This window comes from Pogoniulus pusillus, chromosome 19, assembly GCF_015220805.1.
Source record: "Pogoniulus pusillus isolate bPogPus1 chromosome 19, bPogPus1.pri, whole genome shotgun sequence".
NCBI lineage: Eukaryota > Metazoa > Chordata > Aves > Piciformes > Lybiidae > Pogoniulus > Pogoniulus pusillus.
Window position 1 is genome coordinate 24236436 of NC_087282.1, and position 22145 is coordinate 24258580.

The following is a 22145-nucleotide window of genomic DNA, read 5'->3' on the forward strand; positions in this document are numbered from 1 at the left end:
TAACACAGCCTGTACCCTAATGCAGGCTGTATCCTAACGCAACCTGTATCATCCTAACACAGCCTGTACCCTAATGCAGGCTGTACCCTAATGCCGGCTGTACCCTACACAAGCTATATCCCAATGCAGACTGCTCCTGTAAGCTGCTGCTTTAGGTGTGGCCTCCTGGGGCATTCACATGCCCCCAGAACCGTGCCAAGGCACCTCTGGGTCTTACGTACCCTCAGATCTCTGCTGCTCCAGACAGTCAGAGGTGGATTGGCACAGCAGAGTTGGTTGTGGCACTGCACTGAGCCCCTCTTTCTGGCAGCACATGTGAGCAGCCACTACCAAATCAAGGCTCCCACCCAGCCTGGGGGATGCTCCCAAGCCAAGTCAGCACCAAGAGCAGCCCTGTGGAGATGGACCTGAGAGTGCTGGGGGAGAACATTCATGGCACACCAACGTGCCTCTGGGGCCAAGAGGGCCAATGGGATCTTGGGGTGTGTCCATCAGATCAAGGTAGGTTCTCCTCCCTCTCTGCTCTGCCCTGGTCAGACCTCATCTTGAGCACTGCCTTCAGTTTTGGGCTCCTCAGTTGGAGAGGGGCAGAGATCTGCTGGAGAGAGTCAATGTTTATAACTATCTGAGGGCTGGGGGTGGGGACAGGCTCTGTTCACTGCTCCCTTGCCTAGGACAAGCAGCAATGGGTGGAAGCTGCAGCACAGGAGGCTCCAGCTCAGCACAAGGGGAAACTTCTTTCTTGTAAGGGTCTCAGAGCTCTGGCACAGGCTGCCCAGAGAGGTTGTGGAACCTCCTGCTCTGGAACCTTTCCAGGCCTGTCTGGATGCATTCCTCTGTGACCTGAGCTAGATTCTGTGGTCCTGCTCTGGCAGGGGGGTTGGACTCCATGATCTCTTTGGGTCCTTTCCAAGCTCTAATATCCTGTGAGCCTGTGAGCTCATTGGCATCTGCCTGCAACACCACAGACTCTAAAAACAGAGAGCTCTGTCCAGGTAACTACTACAACCAAGGTCTGTGGCCTGTGAGCCTGCAATCCTGTGATCAAAGGAAGAGCATCAGACCAAACTCCCCCAGGGACCAGCCTGTTTCACAGGCTCACAGATTGCTAAGGCTTGGAAGGGACATCAAGACCATCCTCCCTCTGCAAAGCAGGACCACCTAGCATAGGCCACACAGGAGCACAGCCATGTGGGGTTTGAGGATCTGTAGAGGAGGAGGCAGAAGAACCCTTCAAAAAATGTATTAAAAGCCCATCACAGCCCCCAGGCCTTAACAAGTGCTAACCAGGGGATGTTCTCCTGAGCTCCTTTGAGCTAGGGTGGGAAATTCTAGGGAAAAACAAACAAAGCCAAAACCCTAAACACTAAAGCAAGCAAAGCATCTGTGACACAAACTGCCTCTTCTACCACTGAGTACTGGCACCTCCAGGCACAGGTGAGAGCAGAGCCCTGCAAAGCAAGAAGCCATCCTCTGCCCTTAGAGCTTCCAAAGTCAGGGAAGGAGAAACAAGCAGAGGAAGGATTCTCAGCCCCTGCTTGTCGGGGTGCGGGGGCTGGCGAGAGGCGAGATCAGGTACTGAGGACTCGAGACAGCAGCTTCCAGGCACCTGCATCAGTACCATTTAGTAAGGCAATGCAATGGCTTATATAGCCCCCAGAGGGGGTGTGCACAGCCAGCCTGGGGCTGCCAGAAGTGGACAGTACAGATTGGCCCCAAGTTAAGTGTAAGGCAGAGATAGGTTACCTGTGGTAAACAACCTGTGAGTACCACCCAGGGGGGCTGGCCGGGGGGGGGGGGGGGGGGTGGGTAAGAGCCCAAACCATCACAGTTGAGCATCAGGAGGGAGTTGTCCAGAGTGAGGGTGGGCAGAGCCTGGCACAGGCTGCCCAGGGCTGTGCTTGAGGCCCCATCCCTGCAGCCATTCCAGCTCAGCCTTGCTGTGTCCCTGTGCAGCCTGCTCCAGCTGGAGCTGTCCCTGCTGCCTGCAGGGGGCTGCACAAGATGCCCTTGGAGGTTCCCTTCTACTGCACTCTGGGAGTCTGTGGCTATGTGAAGATTTGCCACTTCTCCCTCCCTTGTGCAGCAAAATAATCCAATTGAAGTTAAGGCCACGAGGAGTGCAGAGCTACTACCCAACCTGCTAGAACAACAAAGAGCACTGAACAGCAGCTGAGGGGATCAGATTTGGGGAGCTGTGGTGGATATATAAATTGGATTGCTCCAGAGATTGGTGAGAGACCTGAAGAAACAAAGTTCCAGTCCTTACAGCATGTGGGCAAAGTTCTGCTTCATGGCAGTGTAAATATCTGAAAGGAATTGCTTTGTTTCAAGTAAGTTGGATTGAAGCTTGGAAAGGGGACATTGAGGCTGGAGAGGAGGAAGAAATTCTTGAGCATGAGGGTGGGGAGACACTGGCACAGGCTGCCCAGGCAGGTTGTGGAGCAGCTCGATGGCAGCAGCTGCTTCCCATTTGCAGGCCAAGCAGGTCACACAGGCAGCAGTCCCAGCAGAGCCAACTGACCCCTGGCAGAGCTAGAAAAGGGACTGGTTTGCAGAGCTCTCTGTCGCTCCAGTACTCCTCTCCTTCAGACCTGGGTTTCTGCTGGCTCATTGTCAGAAGTTCCTCACCATACCTGACTGACCCAAAGTGCCAGATCCCCTTCCCTGTGCTGATCCAGTGCAGAGCTGATGGGCAAAGCCTTGCTTGTAAGGCAGAGCACAGCTCCTGCACAAAGACATTGGTGCCAGGCAGCTAGACCACAGCCCCAGCTAATTAGGATCCTAGGAATTTGGGCTCCTGACACTTTCTTAGTCAGCAAGCAGCCATGGGAAAGCTTCAGCACATAAATGCTGCATAAATTATCATCACTCAGAACACAGAAACAGCCTTCACAGGCTGACAGGCTGCACATTAGAGCAGTCGGGAGGAGCACAGAGCTTCCATTCTGCTCCTGTCCACTCCTCACAAATGCTAAGCACAGGTGGTGCCAGAAAAGGCTCAGAGAGAAAATAACTCTCTGCTTTTGGAATGTGCAGGCTCTACAGGAACAACTTGGTAATCCTCAGCATGGCATTCAGTGAAGAAGCCATGGTGTGGGCACGGCAGATTTTAACACACAGTGAGCAATGAGCCTCACTCTGTTCCAAAATAGCATTTTTTGTAGGCTGGGAAAAATCCACAATTAGTTATCATCTTCCTCTTGGGAAATTCTGGTCCCTTGGATTGCTGCCAGGAGGTTTGGTGCACAGAACCATAGGGGTTGGAAGGGACCTCCAGAGATCATCCAGCCCAGCCCCGCTGCCAGAGCAGGGGCACCCAGGAACACATCTCTCTGGGCAGCCTCCTCCAGTGCTCCAGCACCTTCAAGATGAAGAAGTATTTCCCCCTGCTGAGGTGGAAGTTCTGTGTTCAGGTTTGTGTCCATTGCCCCTTGTCCTGTAGCTGCATATCACTGCCAAGAGCTGGGAGAATCCTCCTGACAGCCACCCAGAGACAGCTGCAGACACTGATCAGGTCCCGCTCAGCCTTCCCCTCTCCAGACTCTCAGCCCCAGGGCTCTCAGCCTCTCCTCAGGCAGTGCTGCAGTCCCTTCAGCATCCTTGGAGCCCTCTCTTGGACTCTCCAGTAATTCCCTGTCCTTCCTGACATGTGGAGCCCAGACCTGGATGCAATATTCTAGGAGTGGTCTCACTGGGGCAAAGTAGAGGGACAGGAGAACCTCCTGTGACCTGCTGGCCGCACTCCTCTTAATGCATCCCAGGATGCCCTTGGCTTTCTTGGCCCCAGGGGCACATTGCTGTCCCATGGAGAAATTATTGTCCACCAGGACCCCGAGGGTCTTCTCTGTGGAGCTGCCTTCCAGCAGGTCACCCCTCCCCTGTACTGCTCCACGTTGTTGTTCTTCCCCGGGAGCAGGACTCCTTGCTGAACTTCAGGAGGTTCATCTTCACGCAGCTGAGCAGCCTGTGCAGGTCTCACTGGGTGGCAGCAGATGTTAAAGAGTGGATCCGACCTGAAAACACATCGGGAGCAGTAAGCTGAGACGCTGTGGTTGTCAGCACCTGCCAGATGCCCTTCGTGCCTGGGCACTGCTTGGGTTGTCCCAGTTATCTCCAAAATGCCAGTTTGATTTCACTGCCAGGAGCAAAGAGGAGGGCCTGCTCCTTTTCCCCTCTTGGGCAGCAAGGACCAATTTCCACTACTGAAGGAACAGTTCTGTGGTAGAGAGCTGGATGTAGCTTGAAGAAAGGAGGAGCTACTCATAAGTATGAAGGACACCAGTTCCATGACCCTTCTGATTCCCTGCTGCTGGCTGCAAGCCCAGAGGGACTGGGCAGCCAGAGGCACCCAGAACAGCAGCACACTGCCTCGAGATCACAGAATCAAACAGGCAGGTTGACAAAGCCCCTCAGGAGCACCAAGTCCAACCTAGAACCCTACTCTACAAGATGCACCATAAATCATAGCCTCAAGCACTGCATCCAAACGAGCCTTAAACACATCCAGGGTCATCAACTCTACCACCTCCCTGGGCAGCTCATTCCAGTGCCTGACTTCATGTTCATCAATCTTCATCAATCCTAAAACTGATCTCCCATCTGCATGCTGGAGCCAAGCAGAATCAGAGGGTTGTTTGGATTGGAAAAACCCTCCAAGATCATCCAGTCCAACACCAACCCAACCCCACCATGGCCACCAAACTATGGCCACAAGGGCCATGGCCACAGGCTGCTGGAACACCTCCAGCCATGGGGACTCCACCACCTCCCTGGGCAGCCTCTGCCAGTCCCTGACCACTCTGGCACCAAAGACATTTTGCCTCAGCTCCAACCTAACCCTACCCTGGCACAATTTCAGGATATTTCCTCTCCTTCTATCGCCTGAGACTAGGGATCAGAGCCCAACCCCAGCTCCCTGCAGCCTCCTCTCAGGCAGCTGGGAGGAACAAGAAGAACAAGAACAAGGCAGGCTCTGATTTTGCTGACAGAAATGCAAAAGCTGCTGCTCCATTTCTCATTCTTTGGTATCAATCATTCCACCTTCACCATGCTGTCTCTCAAGGATGAAGCACTGTATGGAAAGCTTGGGATTAATCCAAACCAATGTCACCTGGGCTCAAAGTGACCTTACTGCAAGCAGCAAGGAAGGCAAGATAGAAACTGCTGCGTTTGCAGTCCCTGTGCAAGCAACTCACACTACAAAGCATTTAGTCAACAAGGAGCTGGCTACACAGTCACACTCAGGGCTGTGAGTGACTGCTCCATGTCCAGGTGGAGCTCCCCAGGGCTCTCTGCTGGCTCCAGTGCTGTGAAACATCTCTGTCAGCCACATGGGCAGTGCCACTGAGGCACCCCCAGCAGGTGTGCCGATGGCACCAAGCTGTGTGCTGGGCTGGACTCACTGGAGGGCAGGGATGGGCATCCAGAAGGACCTTGACAGGCTTGAGAAGTGAGGCAGTGCCAACTGCATGAGGTTCAACAAGGCACAGGGCAAGGTCCTGCAGCTGGGTCAGGCCAGCCCCAGGCACAGATCCAGGCTGGGTGCAGAGTGGGTTGAGAGCAGCACTGCACAAAGAGTCTTGGGGGTGCTGGGTGCTGAGCAGCTGCCAGCAGCCAGCAGTGCCCTCCTGCAGCCCAGCAGGCAGCTGAGTGCTGGCTGCAGCCAGAGCAGTGTGGGCATCAGGGCAGGGGAGAGGATTCTGCCCCTGGGCTCTGCTCTGCTCAGACCTCACCTGCAGCCCTGCCTCCAGGGCTGCTGTCCCCAGCAGAAGGAGGGCACAAAGCTGCTGGAGAGAGGCCAGAGGAGGCCATGAAGATGCTGCCAGGGCTGGAGCAGCTCTGCTGTGAGCACAGGCTGAGGGAGCTGGGGGGGGCAGCCTGCAGAGGAGAAGGCTCCAGGGGCACCTCAGAGCTGCTGCCAGAGCCTGAAGGGATCCTGCAGGAAGGCTGCAGAGAGACTTTGGCTGAGGGTGTCTGAGCCAGGCCAAGGGCAATGGTTTGGAGCTGAGGTAGAAATTGCTGGGTGTGAGGGTGGTGAGAGCCTGGCACAGGCTGCCCAGGGAGGCTGTGGCTGCCTCCTGCCTGGGGGTGTTCAGGGCCAGGTTGGATGAGGTCTTGGGCAGCTGAGTCTTGCTGGGCATGGCAGGGGGTGGGAGCAGATGAGCTCTGAGCTGCCTTCCAGGCAGAGCCATTCTGGGGTTCCCAACAGACAGAACCTGCATTAGTTCTGTCAGTGCAGCTAAGCTGCTGAGCTCAGCAGTGTGCAGAGTACTGCAGGAGGGTTCTGAGTGGGACAGGCTGCTGCATGTCTCCCCTGCCTCTGCGCTAGGTGCCCTTCTTGGGGTACACCTGCAGGTCCTGCTGCATGCCCTACTTTTGATCTTGCTGCTCAGTTGAGCCTTGCAGTTACCAGCACATCGAGACTGTTGTGGCTTTATGCACACTGAAGGAGATTTCACAGCATCACAGAACGTTAGAGGTTGGAAGGGACCTCTGGAGACTGTTGAGCCCAACACCCCCTGCCAGAGCCGGACACACAAGAACACATCCGGGGGGAGGTTGGAAAGGCTCCAGAGAAGAAGACTCCAAAATCTCTCTGGGCAGCCTGCTCCAGGCCTCCAGCACCCTCACAGTGACAAAGTTTTCCCTCATGTTGAAGTGCAAAAGCAAACTGCCAGTGGCTGGTCATGGTTACCCAGGAGGAAAGCACAGCTTCAGCCTGGTCTCTGTGCTGAGTGCCTCAGGCCAGGGCAGTCAGTAAATGCAGACCCCGGCAGACTGGGCAAGGGGCAGCAAAGCAGCACAAACCTCTGAGATCAACTCCAGCTGCTGGCCTACAGCTCACAGTGCCACCACTGCTGCCAGCCACTGCCACTAAACCACCACCTCCCAGGCTCAGTCTGACAATGCCAGACTTAGGCTGCAGCCTGGGCTCCAGCTTATGCCTCAGGTTTTTAGAGATGTGCATTTTGCACTGTGGGTGCCTGGGAGCAGCAGTTCAGAGCTTGCAGTGGGGGGTTAGAGGAGCAGAGTCCAACAGAGCTACTGAATCCTTGCTCCAGTCCTGCCCCACCTCCCTTGAAGGCTGATCCTGTTCAGACAACAGGGGTTAATGTTAATGTTCTTCACAAGAAGGGGATGTCACAGCTCACCTCACACTCTGATGTCACAGCCACTATCCCAGGGAAGGGCTGAAGCAGGAGGTGGTTTTGGCAGGCAGAGGTGTCAGGTGAGCAGACACCTTTGGTGTCACTTTGTGCACCACCTCATTAATATCACTGAGACCGCATTGGGTCAGAAGGGACCCTCCAAGGGCATCTTGCCCAACCCCCTGCAGGCAGCAGGGACAGCTCCAGCTGGAGCAGGCTGCACAGGGACACAGCAAGGCTGAGCTGGAATGGCTGCAGGGATGGGGCCTCAAGCACAGCCCTGGGCAGCCTGTGCCAGGCTCTGTCCACCCTCACTCTGCACAGCTCCCTCCTCATGCCCAACCTCACTCTGCCCTGCTCCACTGCCAAACCACTGCCCTCAGCCTGTCCCCACAGCCCCTTCTGAGCAGTCCCTCCCCAGCCTGCCTGCAGCTCCCCTGCATGTAGTGAACTGCAGCTCTGAGCTCTCCCTGCAGCCTTCTCTTCTCCAGGCTGCACAGCCCCAACTCTCCCAGCCTGTCCCCACAGCCCTCAGATCCTGTTTGTAGCCTCATCTGGACCCTCTCCAGCAGGTCCATGTCTCTCTTGTGTTGGGGTCCCACAGTTGGGCCCAGCAGTGCACACAGCATGGGCCACCATGTTTAGTATAGAGTAGGGGGAACTGGGCAGGGCAGGCAGGGCACTGCTTGTCCACTGGGCAGCAGGCAGGCAGCAGCTGCATGTGACATGGTTTGTCTTCTCTTGCCTTTTCCTTCTTTCCTTCCCTCTTTTTCTTGTTGATTCCCTTTCTCACCACTACAATTATCTCATTACTGTTACACTTTATTATCTCAACCCATGAGCCTTGCTTCCTGGTGTTGCCAGTTCTCCTCCCTGCTGCCGAGGAGATGGGGTGCAGCCAGCCAGCGGCTGCGCGGTAGCTGCTGGCCCAGGTGGAGCTGCAAGCCCTTGCCAAGCCCCTGCAGCACGAGGGTGCTGGTGATGGCAGCATCAGTTTCACAAGGCCATGACAAGCACAAAGCAGCCTGAGCAAAGCCTTGGCTGCAAAGAATTGGTGGGAGCTGGTCAGGTCGAAGGCCAAGTTGCAAAGCAGGGAGAAACACAGCCAGCTGAGAGCTACTGCAGGTGCACAGGCACAGGCGGCTGCTGGCTTCGCGCTCTCAGCCTCTTGTCCTCTCTCTCAGGACTACAGAGCAGAGCCCAACCCCAGCTGGCTCCAACCTCCATTCAGGGAGCTGCAGAGAGCAATGAGCTCTGCCCTCAGCCTCCTCTTCTCCACACTGAACCTCCTCAGCTCCCTCAGCTGCTCCTCTCCAGCAGCTTTGTTGCCCTTCTCTGCATCTGTTCCAGACCCTCAATGTCCTTCTGGGAGTGAGGGGCCCAAAACTGAAGGCAGCACTCAAGGTATGGCCTCAGCAGTGCCCAGTGCAGTGGCACAATCACTTCCCTGGTCCTGCTGAATACACTGTTGCTGATCCAGGCCAGGATGCTGCTGTCATTCTTGCCCACCTGGGCACACTGGTGAGGATCTCTAGAAGAGAAAAGACCCCTCAGGTGTTTTCCTGAGATGCTTCCATCCATCAGTTGCCATTAGAGAAGATCAGTCAATGAATCCCTTCTCTAACAGAATCCACCACTCAGGGGTCCCACTCCTGGAGCAGTCAAGGAAACATCCTGGGTTTCACAGACACCTTTTCCAGCTGGGAGTAACAAGCAAGAAAGCCCATTCTAGAAATGGGAATATTCCCAAATCCCTGACCAATTAGCAGTCAAGAAGTGCTAATGAGTGGTGGAAACCCCAGAAACACACTTGTCTCTAGCTCCACAGCTCAGATGGGATTTGCTGCCCCACAGTGTGCTCTGGTGGCCAGGGCAGCCAAAGGATCCTGGGATGGATTAGAAGGGCTGTGGTGTGAGTAGGTGTCCTGGAGGGGCAATAGGCCTAAAGCTTGTCCTGGCTTGCCTCGCCCTTCTGCTGACTGGGGAAGCAAGGGCCAGAGGAAAACAAAGGCTTGGGCCATTATGTCCCCTCCCAATGTGACAAACAGGTACCCACAGGTGTTGATGCACTTGTGTCCTGCCCAATAAGGGTGAGCAACCCCCACATCAGGCAGTTTGGCAAATGCCATTCTGATTGGTGAATCCCTGTGGCCAAAGAGCCATTACCCTCAGGCAAGGAATATAAAAGCTCAGTCAAAAGTGGTCTGCTCTGTCCTGCCAAGGTGCTCTGCCCTGTCTCGGTGTGCTCTGCTCTGCCAAGGTGCTCTGCCCTGCCTCGGTGTGCTCTGCCCTGCCTCGGTGTGCTCTGCCCTGCCTCGGTGTGCTCTGCCCTGCCTCGGTGTGCTCTGCTCTGCCAAGGTGTGCTCTGCTCTGCCAAGGTGCTCTGCCCTGCCTCGGTGTGCTCTGCCCTGCCAAAGTGCTCTGCCCTGCCTCAGTGTGCTCTGCTCTGCCAAGGTGTGCTCTGCTCTGCCAAAGTGCTCTGCCCTGCCTCGGTGTGCTCTGCTCTTCCTCGGTGTGCTCTGCCCTGCCAAAGTGCTCTGCCCTGCCTCGGTGTGCTCTGCTCTGCCAAAGTGCTCTGCCCTGCCTCGGTGTGCTCTGCTCTTCCTCGGTGTGCTCTGCCCTGCCAAAGTGCTCTGCCCTGCCTCGGTGTGCTCTGCTCTGCCAAAGTGCTCTGCCCTGCCTCGGTGTGCTCTGCCCTGCCTCGGTGTGCTCTGCTCTGCCAAAGTGCTCTGCCCTGCCTCGGTGTGCTCTGCTCTGCCAAAGTGCTCTGCCCTGCCTCGGTGTGCTCTGCCCTGCCTTGGTGTGCTCTGCTCTGCCAAGGTGCTCTGCCCTGCCTCGGTGTGCTCTGCCCTGCCTCGGTGTGCTCTGCCCTGCCTCGGTGTGCTCTGCTCTGCCAAGGTGCTCTGCCCTGCCAAAGTGCTCTGCCCTGCCTCGGTGTGCTCTGCCCTGCCTCGGTGTGCTCTGCTCTGCCAACGTGCTCTGCCCTGCTCACATGCTCTGCTCTGCCCACATGCTCTGCTCTGCCAAGGTGCTCTGCTCTGCCTCAGTGTGCTCTGCTTTGCCCTCGTGCTCTGCCCTTTCCTCCTTTTAGAGGCAGATCATCTCCCCTGCACCAGTTCACTATTGCTGCTTCCTTTCTTACTACTGCTGCCAAAGACTCGGGAACTGCAGCTTGTTGCATGCTGTTATTGGCTGTAAGATATGACCTGCACCATTGCAAACAGCCTTTGCCAATCACCAGCTTACTAGAAGGGCTTTGTAGCTGCATCTACACTCAGACACATGGCAGCATAGCTCCAAAAGCACTGCATCACAGGCAAAGATGAGAGGGCAGAGACTTAAAGGCAGAGTCAAAAATAGCCCTTGGAGAAGTGGGATGCAGGCAGCCAAAGGCAGAGAGCTCTGCAGGCCCTGGGGGAGCTGCGCTCTGCACTGGCTGCTGACAAGTTCCCCACTAAACCCCAGCATGGCTGTGTTCTACCTGAGCAGCAATGAGCTCTTCCTGGCTGCAGCAGACAAGGAATGCTCAGCTCAGTGTGTCTCTGCAGGCTCCAAACTGAGAGGCTTTCAGGGCCTGCAGCTCTCGCAGCAGCTCCACCATGCCTGCCAATCTTTGGAAGTCCAGACTGCAGCTGCTGAAATCAGCTGCCAGCTTCCCAGGAGCTCCCAGATTGCCCTCAGCACTCACACAGAAGGAGGTTGATAGGTTTGGGTTATTGCAAGGTACCATCTCCACAGACCATGAGGTGGCTGCCAGTGAGATCTCAGGAATGAGGTTGGGTTCCCTGGCACTGCCTACCAGTGAGCTATCATAGCCCTTCCAACTCTCTTCACTTCATCTGCTTTTGCATATCTTGCATATATTTGCATGTCATTATCTCCCTTTCTTACAGCAGGCCCTTAGACCTTCTATGGATCATGTACCACTCCCCAGCTACCAATGGCACAGGCAGGAGAGCTCCTCACTGTATAGGGTTAACACTCCAGGGGGAGCAACCCTGAACCTGACCCTAGGTGGTCTTGACCCCTCCCCAGGGGTGGGTCTGAACACCACCAGGTGATGGTTAGCTCACTCCCCCCCTTCCTGGCCCATAAAAGCAGGGGCACTTCCTGTTCCTTTCTCTCTCTGCACCTCTCTGCATCTCTCCACATCACTCCACTCCCTGCACACCACCACACCACGAGGCCATCACCCACGAGGCAGACAAAGCCATCACCATCACAGACTGGGGCTGTATTTATACCTTTTGTGTTTTGCCATTTTCCCTTCCCTATCCTACCTCAGATACCTCTTTTAAGTTATTGTTAAACTTTTTTAAGTTCCAAATTGAGTGAGATTGATTTATTTGAGTGTGCTTTACCTTTCCTCTCTACTTCTATCTCCTTTCTTTTGGGAAAGGAGGGAGGAGAGGGAAGGGCACTCCACCAATTGTTATTGGTTCTATCAAATTTACCTGAGCCTCTGGGAATCTCAACTAGAACCGAGACACTCACACACAGTTGGTCATACACAGATTGTTCTGATAGAGCCACACAGCTGCTCAGGTTGGAGGAGACCTTTGAGATCATCAACTCCAACCTCTCCCCCAGGGCTCACAGTGCCACCACTGCTGCTGAGACACTGCACTGCACCACAGCCCTCAGCGCCACATCCATGCAGATTTGAAACCCCTCCAGGGATGGGGACTCCACCACCTCCCTGGGCAGCCTGTGCCAGTGCCTGAGAGCCCTTGCTGGGAAGAAACTGTTCCTAATGTCCAACTTGAACCTCCCCTGGCACAACGTGGGGCCATTTCCTTTTATCCTGTCACTTGCTACATGTGAGAAGAGCCCAAACTCCCCCTAGCCCCAGCCTCCTCTCAGGGAGCTGCAGAGAGCAATGAGCTCTGCCCTCAGCCTCTTCTTCTCCAGACTAAAGCCCCCCAGTTCCCTCAGCTGCTCCTCCCCAGCCCTGTTCTCCAGACCCTTCCTCAGATTAGTTGCCCTTCTCTGGACCTGCTCCAGCCCCTCAATGTCCTTGGAGTGAGGCACCCAAAGCTGAACCCAGTATCGGAGGGGTGGCCTCAGCAGTGCTTGGTACAGGGACACAATCCCTGCCCTGCTCCTGCTGATGCAGGCCAGGATGCTGGTGGCCCAAGTTCCCAGAGCTGCTCCTCCTCAGCCCTCTTCTCCAAGCCCTTTGCAACCCTTGTTGACCGTCTCTGGACATGCTCCACCCCCTCAATGTCCTTCTTATAGTGCAGGGCTGAAGACTGAACAGAGTATTGGAAGTGAGCCCCCCCAGTGCCAAGCAGGGGGGGACAACCTCATCCCTAGAGCTGCTGGCCACAGTTCCCCCATGCAGGAAGGTAACCTCAAGAGAGGAGCTCCTATGGCAAAAGCATTTGCCTGAGTGTCAGCCCCACCCCCCATCAAGCTCAGAGGTGTGCACAGATACCAGCTGCAGGGTCTGAGGAGTGCAGGGAGGCACTCGCTGCAACGAGGGAGTTCAACACTTGGAGAAGTGCAATAAATCAGACCCAAGACGAGCCTGAAACCAATCCCATAATGGGTCCTTGGGCTGAGCACTGCTGCATCCTGCCAGTTCTTCCCAGGGAATGTCCTAGGGGAGATTTGCAGAAGCAGTGGAGCAGAACTGAATCAATGGATTACAAACTCCCAGGAGGAAGTAATACTGAGCAAGGAGGACAAAAGCAGTGTGAACTGCAGGGGGAAGACAAGCTGGCAGGGCTAGAGTGGCAGCACAGCAGCAGAGGTTTTCTTGCCATAAGCAGCAAGCAAAAGCACAGTGGCTGAGTGGACTGAGTCCCTCAAATGGTGAAATAAATCATGGATCATGTGGCAAACCACCTGGGAAAATTACACCCTGGGATTTGCCATTTCCTTGTTACCAACTCCAGCTGTGTGCTGGCTGCAGCCAGAGCAGGGAGAGCAGCAGCACAGGGAGGGGATTCTGCCCCTCCACTCTGCCCTGCTCAGCCCTCACCTGCACCACTGCCTCCAGTGCTGGGGAACACAGCACAAGAACCACCTGGAGCTGCTGCAGAGGGGCCAGAGGAGGCCACCAAGGTGATCAGAGGCTGCAGAAGCTCTGCTGTGGGGACAGGCTGGGAGAGTTGGGGCTGTGCAGCCTGGAGAAGAGAAGGCTGCAGGGAGACCTCAGAGCAGCCTTGCAGTGCCTGAAGGGGCTGCAGGATTGCTGGGGAGGGACTTGTGACAAGGGCTGGGAGTGTCAGGCTGAGGGACAATGGCTCTGAGCTGAGAGAGGGGAGAGTGAGAGTGGAGAGGAGGAAGAGATTGTTGAGAGTGAGGGTGGGGAGAGACTGGCACAGGCTGCCCAGGGAGGCTGTGGAGCACACAAACACAGAATGTATCTTTGATCCCATTCTGTACTTCTGTGCTCCACAACCTCCCTGGAGGTGCTGCAGGCCAGGCTGGATGAGTCCTTGAGCAAGCTGTGCTGACAGGAGGTGTCCCTGCCCATGGCAGGGAGTTGGCACTGGCTGAGCTTGAAGGTCCCTTCCAGCCCAACCCATTCTGTGAATCTATGGAATTCTCTGGGTTTGTAAGCCTGGAAACTAAAAGAAACAAAAATCAAGCCAACAAGACCGACCAAAACCAATCCCCCAAGCCAACAAACCAACAGCCAAAACAAACAGTTCTAAAAGCAAAACAAAGAAACAACGCCACAAAGTAGCATCTTTGATGCACAGCAGGACAGAGCTTGTGAAACAGAGTAGGAAGCTAGAAATGAAGGCTAAACCTCAATTCAAAGCAGCTCAGCTCATGCTACCTACCTCCTAAGTACTACCACTTAGAGAGTGGAAGGGACCTCCAGAGACCATCCAATCCAACCCCCCCTGCCAGAGCAGGGGTACCCCAAGCAGGGCACACAGGAACACATCCAAGAGGGTTTGGGAAGTCTTCTGAGGAGAATCCACAACCTCTCAGGGCAGCCTCACACCAAAGAAGTCTCTCCTCACACTGAGGAGGAGTTTCCTGTGCTTGACTTTCCATCCATTGCTCCTTGTCCTGTCACTGGGTGCCACTGAGCAGGGCCTGGCTGCAGCCCCCTGCCAGCCACCCCTCAGGTGTCTGTTGGCACTGATAAGGTCCCCTCTCAGCCTTCTCCTCTCCAGAGCAAGTCAAAATAAAATCCCCAGTATTCTCCACTGGAAGCTGTCCAGGGCTACTGCAACCACAACTGAAAGGCTAAATGATGTTGATGCCATGAAGTTAACCTCTGCCAGCGAGGACAAAAGGAAGGAACCTCTCCAGATGATGCTTATAAATGTGATACTGAGCCTGCAGTGCTCTGTGACATCAGAAAGCACTGAGAACACCACCCCTGGGCTGCACCTACCCAGAGAGCTCCCAGAGGACAAAACATCTTCCCACTGGCAAGGGCAGGGGCAGGCTGTGGGAAAGATGATTCCTTCTGAGAGATGCTTTGTTCTGTTGTTGATCAAATCTGCCAGAACAAATACTCAGCTGCCACTGATTTACTGGAGCTCTTATTCCAGTACAAAACATTGATTTCTTTGTCTGACTGCCCAGGAGGATGCGCAGCTTGGAGAAGGATCCTTCTGCAACAGAGGAGGTGCTGGGGCAAGCATGGCAGCAGCAGCGTGGTTGTGCCAGCAGGACTTGCTGCAGAGCCCTGTCCAGGCTTCTGAAGCTGCTTCTCAGCGCTGCAGAGCACAGCGAGAGCAGAACTCCTGCCACTGCACACCGTGTGGCACGGAGCTGTGGGCATGTGGTGGGGTGCAGGTGCAGGAGAGCTGCGGGAACAGAGTGAAGTGACAAGAGGCAGAGTCTTACCGCATCAGGCCTTGGCTCTCACAAGCAGCTGCCTCAGATCTCCCCTGCCTCAGAAGGGGAGATCCTGGGGACTTCGCTGGCGAGGACAACAGGGTGTGTGAGTATGCAGATGTGGTGCCTTGGCCCTGACTAACTATGCTAATGAGTAGGCCTGCTGGCTGGGTGCATACGTCCGGGCTGACACCTGAATGAATTGGCTGCTGCACAACTCACACTGAGCCGCCTGCGCCCAGCCCGCGCCACGCTGCTCCACGGCTTGGGTACCGCCACCCGCAGCAAGCAGAGCCAGCAGGCAGCACGGCCTGCAGCGTGGAGCCACAGAGCTGCTGGGGCTGCAAAAGCTCTCTAAGACCAACAACCCCACCATGGCCACCAAACCTCAGCCCCAAGCACCATGGCCTGGGCATGGGGACTCCACCACCTCCCTGGGCAGCCTTTGCCAATCCCTGACCACTCTTGCACCAAAGGCATTTTTCCTTCTCTCCAACCCAACCCTCCCCTGGCACAATTTCAGGACACCTCCTCTCATTCTGTCACCTGATAGTAGGGAGCAGAGCCCAACCCCCACCTCACTCCAACCTCCCTGCAGAGAGTTGTATAGAGCAGTGAGTCTTCCTCAGCCTCCTCCAGCTTGAGCACCCTCAGCACCTCCTGCTCTTCTCCAGCTGCTCCAGGACCTCCTCCAGTCTTGCTGCCCTACTCCGGACAGGCTCCAGCCCCTCAATGCCCTTTCTGCAGTGAAGGGCCTTTAGCTGAACACAGCAGTGGAAGTGTGGGCCCCCATTGCTGAGCAGAGGGGGATGATCTCCTCCTGTTCCTGCTGCCCACCCTGGTTCTAACCCAAGCCAGAATGCCATTAGGGTACCACCTGGGCACTGCTGCCTCTGTGCCTGCTCTGTGTCTGCCAACCAACACCCTCAGGTCCCTCTCCAGCTTGCAGCTTTCCAACCACACAACCCCAAGTCTGCAGCTCCCCATGGGGTTGTTGTGTCCCAGGGGGCAGGACCTGGCCCTTGGCCTTGTTGATCTTCACACCATAAGCCTTGGCCCTTGGTCCTCACCTGCCCAAACCCCACTGCAAAGCCTCCCTACCCTCCATCAGGTGAGCACAGCCACCCAGCTTGGTGCCACTGCAAACTTACTGAGGGTGCCTCAACCTCCTCACCCAGGTCGTTGATAGAGGTTAACGAAGTTAAAGCTTCTTGTCAAAGAACACAAAGTGGAGCTCCTCCCACTGCATAACATTCTGCACTGAAGGGCAGGCTGCTCCCAAAGCGGTGCCGGTGCCAGGTGGTCTGCATTGTCCTGCAAGAAAAAGGGACAAGAAATAACTGTCTGGGAGCACCAACTGAACACAGCAACCAGCCAAGTGCTGTACCCTCTCAGCAGCTTGCTGCTGGCTCCCCTCAGCCAGGCAGAACATGGTAGTCTAGAATGACTCAGTGTCTTCACTGGAAAACTTTCTTCTTCCGCATGAGCAAATCCTGGAGAGATGAACTGGTTTCATGCATCAGTTCTTTGTGAAGTGCCTGAAGTGCTGCCTGCAGCATCCCTGGGCATGGCTCCGAGGCTGCAGGCATGGCACCTGGGGAAGCTACTGCAGAACCACAGGACAGGTTGGGCTGGAAGGGACCTGCACGCTCAGCCAGTGCCAACCCCCTGCCATGGGCAGGGACACCTCCCACCAGCACAGCTTGCTCAAGGCCTCATCCAGCCTGGCCTTCAGCACCTCCAGGGAGGTTGTGGAGCACAAAATCCAATCACTGTGCTCCACAACCTCCCTGGGCAACCTGTGCCAGCCTCTCCTCACCCTCACTATCAACAATTTCTTCCTCATCTCTGCTCTCACTCTCCCTTCTCCCAGCTCACAGCCATTGTGCCTCATCCTAGCACTCACAGTCCTTGTCACAAGTGTCTCCCCAGCTCTCCTGCAGCCCCTTCAGGCACTGCAAGGCTGCTCTGAGCTCTCCCTGCAGCCTTCTCTTCTCCAGGCTCAATAGCCCAAACTCTCCCAGCCTGTCCCCATAACAGAGGTGCTGCAGCCTCTGACCACTTTGGTGGCCTTCTCTGGCCCCTCTGTAGCAGCTTCAGGTCCTTTTTGTGCTGCAGATGATGTCTGAGCAGAGCAGAGCAGAAGGGCAGAATCCCCTCCCTGTGCTGCTGCTCTCCCTGCTCTGGCTGCAGCCAGCACACAGCTGCAGCAGGTAACAAGCAATGGCTGTGCTGCTGCTCTCCCTGCTTGGTAAGTTCCTGACATGAAATGCCAAATTGAATTCAGTCAAGCTGCTGTCACTGTCACAGTGTATTCCATGTTCTGAGGCTGATAAGCTCCTGTATCTCTCTGCAACACCCTTTGGCCTACAAATAAATGAACATCCCATCATAGTCACTGAACTCTGCTCTGTATGGGAATACTCAGGAAAGGAGTCAGCAGGGAATTGTGGAAAGCAAAGTTGTCTGTCAGTGTCTCTCCTCAATCACTCTGACTTGGCAGGGCCTTGCCTCTTGCCTGTATTTTCATTAGTGCCAGCTTTTAGTTCTTGGAATTGGATTTTTCTTGAGAGGAATAAATTGGGATAATTCCAGGATCTCAGACTGCCAGGGTGGAAGGGACCCCAAGGATCATCTGCTCCAACCTGTCTAGGTGACAGTGCTGTCCCAGCACCCTGGCAAGCTGAGCCTTCAGCTGCCCAGTGCAGGGCACTCCACTGCTTCCCTTGGGAGATGATTCCAGGGTCTGTTCTCATGGCAAACATTTCCTTCTGGAGCCCAGTGGGGATGTCCCCAGCAGTAACTTGTCCCCATCACCATCACCCCTTGTCCTTTCCATGGCACTCCTTGTACAAAGGGAGTCTGCATCCTCCTGGCAGCCACCCTGCATGTCCTGGTCCATGCTGATAGGGTCTGTCCTGAGCCTTCTCATGCCCAAGCTGGACAGCTCCAGCTCCCTCAGGCTCTCCTCAGATGGCAGGGCTCTGGCCATTGAACTGATGATATTTATGACCACACTGTTAATGCTAACTCAACATTTGCTACTGCTTTTAACTCTTTGTGCAGCTACTTTCTGTGGGGAAGTTGCACAAGAGGGGCCCCAGAGAGCAGCAGGGAGCCAGCTCTAAGCTCTCTGCATAAGGACTCAGAAGTTAAAACCATTCAGGAACTTCTCATCTCTAACCCCACCAGGAATTGCATTGGAGCTCTGGGGCAAATAAACTCAGTTACCAACTTGCACTTCAGAGGGGTTTATTTCAAGCTAGATGCAGAGTAAATTTGCTGGGGAGGTGAGAGGCTTCCTGCTGCTTTGCCCGTATCAGTCCAATGTCACTGACAGCTTCAGCCACCAGGGTTGGCAAAGGAACGTGAGGAACACCGTGTGCAGCCTGGCAGAGTGGCTCTCTGCTGCAAAGCAAGGGCCACGGCTGTGATCAAGCGCAGAACACAGCCCAGCTGCTGTGGATCTCAAGTTGGCTCTGCTAACCTCACACACAGCACAGCATTTTACTGCTGTCACAACAGCTCATGGAATCACAGAACCCCAGAATGGCTCAGCCTGGAAGGCAGCTCAGAGTTTGTCTGCTCCCACCCCCTGCCATGCCCAGGGGCACCTCTCAGCAAGACTCAGCTGCCCAAGGCCTCATCCAACCTGGCCCTGAACACCCCCAGGCAGGAGGCAGCCACAGCCTCCCTGGGCAGCCTGTGCCAGGCTCTCACCACCCTCACACTCAGCAACTTCTGCCTCAGCTCCACTCTCAGCCTGCTCTGCCTCAGCTCCAAACCATTGCCCTTGGCCTGGCTCAGACACCCTCAGCCAAAGTCTCTCTGCAGCCTTCCTGCAGGATCCCTTCAGGCTCTGGCAGCAGCTCTGAGGTGCCCCTGGAGCCTTCTCCTCTGCAGGCTGCACCCCCCCAGCTCCCTCAGCCTGTGCTCACAGCAGAGCTACTCCAGCCCTGGCAGCATCTTTGTGCCCTCCTCTGGCCTCTCTCCAGCAGCTCTGTGCCCTCCTTCTGCTGGGGACAGCAGCCCTGGAGGCAGGGTTGGAGGTGAGGTCTGAGCAGAGCAGAGCCCAGGGGCAGAATCCCCTCTCCTGCCCTGATGCCCACACTGCTCTGGCTGCAGCCAGCTCTCAGCTGCCTGCTGGGCTGCAGGAGGGCACTGCTGGCTGCTGGCAGCTGCTCAGCACCCAACACCCCCAAGGCTTTTTCTGCAGGGCTGCTTTCAACCCACTCTGCACTCAGCCTGGATCTGTGTCTGGGGCTGGCCTGAGCCAGCTGCAGGACCTTGCCCTGTGCCTTGTTGTACCTCATGCAGTTGGCACTGCCTCACTTCTCAAGCCTGTCAAGGTCCTTCTGGATGCCCATCCCTGCCCTCCAGTGAGTCCAGCCCAGCACACAGCTTGGTGCCATCAGCCATACCCTCCTCTTGCTAAAATCACACTTGTCTCAAGGATTTACCTCTGGCACTATTTTGTGTTTGGAAATTCCCCTTCACTTGTGGCTACAGAAGTAGGGCAGAAACTGGGCAGAAACTTGGCAAAACCATTCCTGTCCAGTGCTGGTTACCCACACCTGAGAGCTGCTGCTCAGAGCTGCTGAAGCATGCAGAGGAAGGTTGTAGGCTTTTGGTGCAGCCTTGCAAATCCAACCACATCCACAGCTCTGCCGGGGGCTGTGCTCGGCACTTCCCTGGGAGAGTTCACCTGGGAACTGAGCTAATTCCTCGTAGCTCTTCTAATACTGAAACGATTTGACTAATAGCGTCTGAAAGCAGAAGTTCTGCCTCACATTCCTCTGGAAACAGCTGCTTGTGGCAGGCAGTAGCCCCAGGCGCGGAGCCTCCCTCAGTCTCTTCAGCCTAGCAGTTTCCACGGAGCTCCGTGAAGCCACACACCCATTCCGACTCGCTCAGAGCAGGATCAGGAGGAGTGCTCCCTGAAAGGACTCTTTCAGCTATGACTGAATGGTGCTGAGCAATAAACCGAAGTGCCACAGACAGCTGATGGGAGAACAGCTCCTAAGAAAACGCCTCAGTCCTTTGGTGCCTCTGTAAAACAAACTGAAACAAGGACGGGGAAAACCCAAGCAGAGCCCCCAGCCCCTGGTCTGTGCTTCAGCAGCTTCACCACGCAAGCATTACCAGCCAGCCACATCTGCTGTGAGCCAGGTTCTGCCTTGCAGAGCTGCTGCAGTGCACCTGGCAGCCCTGCCAGGGGTTAATTAACAGCAGGTAGCAGAAGCTCAGCAGCACAGAGGCTGCCTTCCTGCCCCACGCTGCTGCCCAGAGCAGTGTGTGATGCTCAGAGACACTCACGCCGGGGCCATCCTGGCATGTCCTGATTGCACCTCTGGCAGGAATGCAAGTTACCCAGAAGTTATCCAGGAAATCTGGGCATGGAAAGGCAGAGGGAGTGGGGTAGCTGCTCCTGAAACCTCTGGTGGGGAACTCGCAGCAGCAGCCCCTCTGCATACTGACACAGGGCTGGGTTACAGCTTCCCAAGAGCAGAGTGAAAGGTGAGCTGGGAAACAAGAAAGCAAATCCTCCCAAAGAAGATCAGTGCAGAAGTCTCTTTAGACTTTGCTGCAATACAGGAAACCAGGAGAAGAGAAGCACAAGTCCTACAAGGAGCAGCTGAGAGAGATGGAGGTGTGCAGCCTGCAGCAGAGGAGGCTCAGGACAGAGCTGATTGCTGCCTGCAGCTGCCTGCAGGGAGGCTGTGGCCAGGTGGGGTTGGGTTCTGCTGACAGGCAAGCAACAGCAGAAGAAGGGGACACAGCCTCAAGCTGTGCCAGGGCAGGTCTAGGCTGGATGTTAGGAGGAAGTTTTTGCTGGAGAGAGTGATTGGCACTGGAATGGGCTGCCCAGGGAGGTGGTGGAGTGGCCGTGCCTGGAGGAGTTTCAGAGGAGGCTGCGTGAGGCACTGGGTGCCAGGGGCTAGGTCATTAGAAGGTGTTGGGTGCTAGGTTGGACTGAATGATCTCGAAGGCTTTTCCAGCCTGGTTAATTCTGTGGTGGATTCTGTGAACTGGCTGGCATCTGAGCAGTGGGAAAGGAGGGATGCTGCAGAAACACACACTGAGTGACCCAGAGGCACACAGGGACAGCAGGATAAGCTTAGGCTGAAGGAGAAACCTTTGTGATGGAAATCATCAAGACTCCCTCGAAATGTTTTCCTGTCAGAAAACAGGAAAACCATGGACATGGATAGCTGTGAGCCTTACAGTCAGAAGGTCTTCCTCATGTTGAGCTGCAACTTCCTGTGCTGCAGTTTCCATCCACTGCCCTTGTCCTATCCCAGGGCACAAGTGAGCAGAGCCTGTCCCTACCCCTGTCCCTGTCCCTCCCTGACCCCCAGCCCTCAGCTATTTACAGACATTGCTCACATCACTCTCAGCCTTCTCCTCTCCAGACTCAGCCCCAGGGCTCTCAGCCTCTCCTCCTCAGGCAGTGCTGCAGTCCCTTCAGCATCCTTGTAGCCCTCCCTTGGACTCTCTCCAGCAGATCCCTGTCCCTCTTCAACTGGGGAGCCCAGACCTGGATGCAAGAGTCCAGGTGGGGCTTGACCAGGGCAGAGCAGAGGGGCAGGAGAACCTCCTTCCATCTGCTGGCCACACTCTTCCTAATGCCCCCCAGGACCCCATTGGCCTCCTTGCCCACCAGGGCACATTGCTGTGCCATGGATGTTCTCCCCCAGCACTCCCAGGTCCCTCTCCACAGGCTGCTCTCCAGCAGTCACCTCCCAGCCTGTCCTGCTGCAGCTTTTATTCCTCTCCAGGTGCAGGACTCTGCACTGATCCCTGTTGAACCTCATCAGGTTCCTCTCTGCCCAGCTCTCAGCCTCTCCAAGTCTCTCTGGATGGCCTCACAGCCTTCATGCTTTCTGGCACAGGCTGCCCAGAGAGGTTGTGGCTCCCTCTCTGGAGCCTTTCCAGCCCTGTCTGGATGTGTTCCTGTGTGACCTGTGCTGGATTCTCTGCTCCTGCTCTGGCAGGGGTTGGACTGGAAAATCTCCAGAGGTCACTTCCAACCTGGGATCCTGGGAACACAGCACACAGATTTCATGTAGAAAATGCTGGGAGCTGCATTCTGGGGGGAAAGCAAATCTGGAAGCAGAAGAGGAAAGGATCAGCTTTGTGCCCCTGACAGTGAGCCTCAGGCAATGTCCCTCCACCCCATGG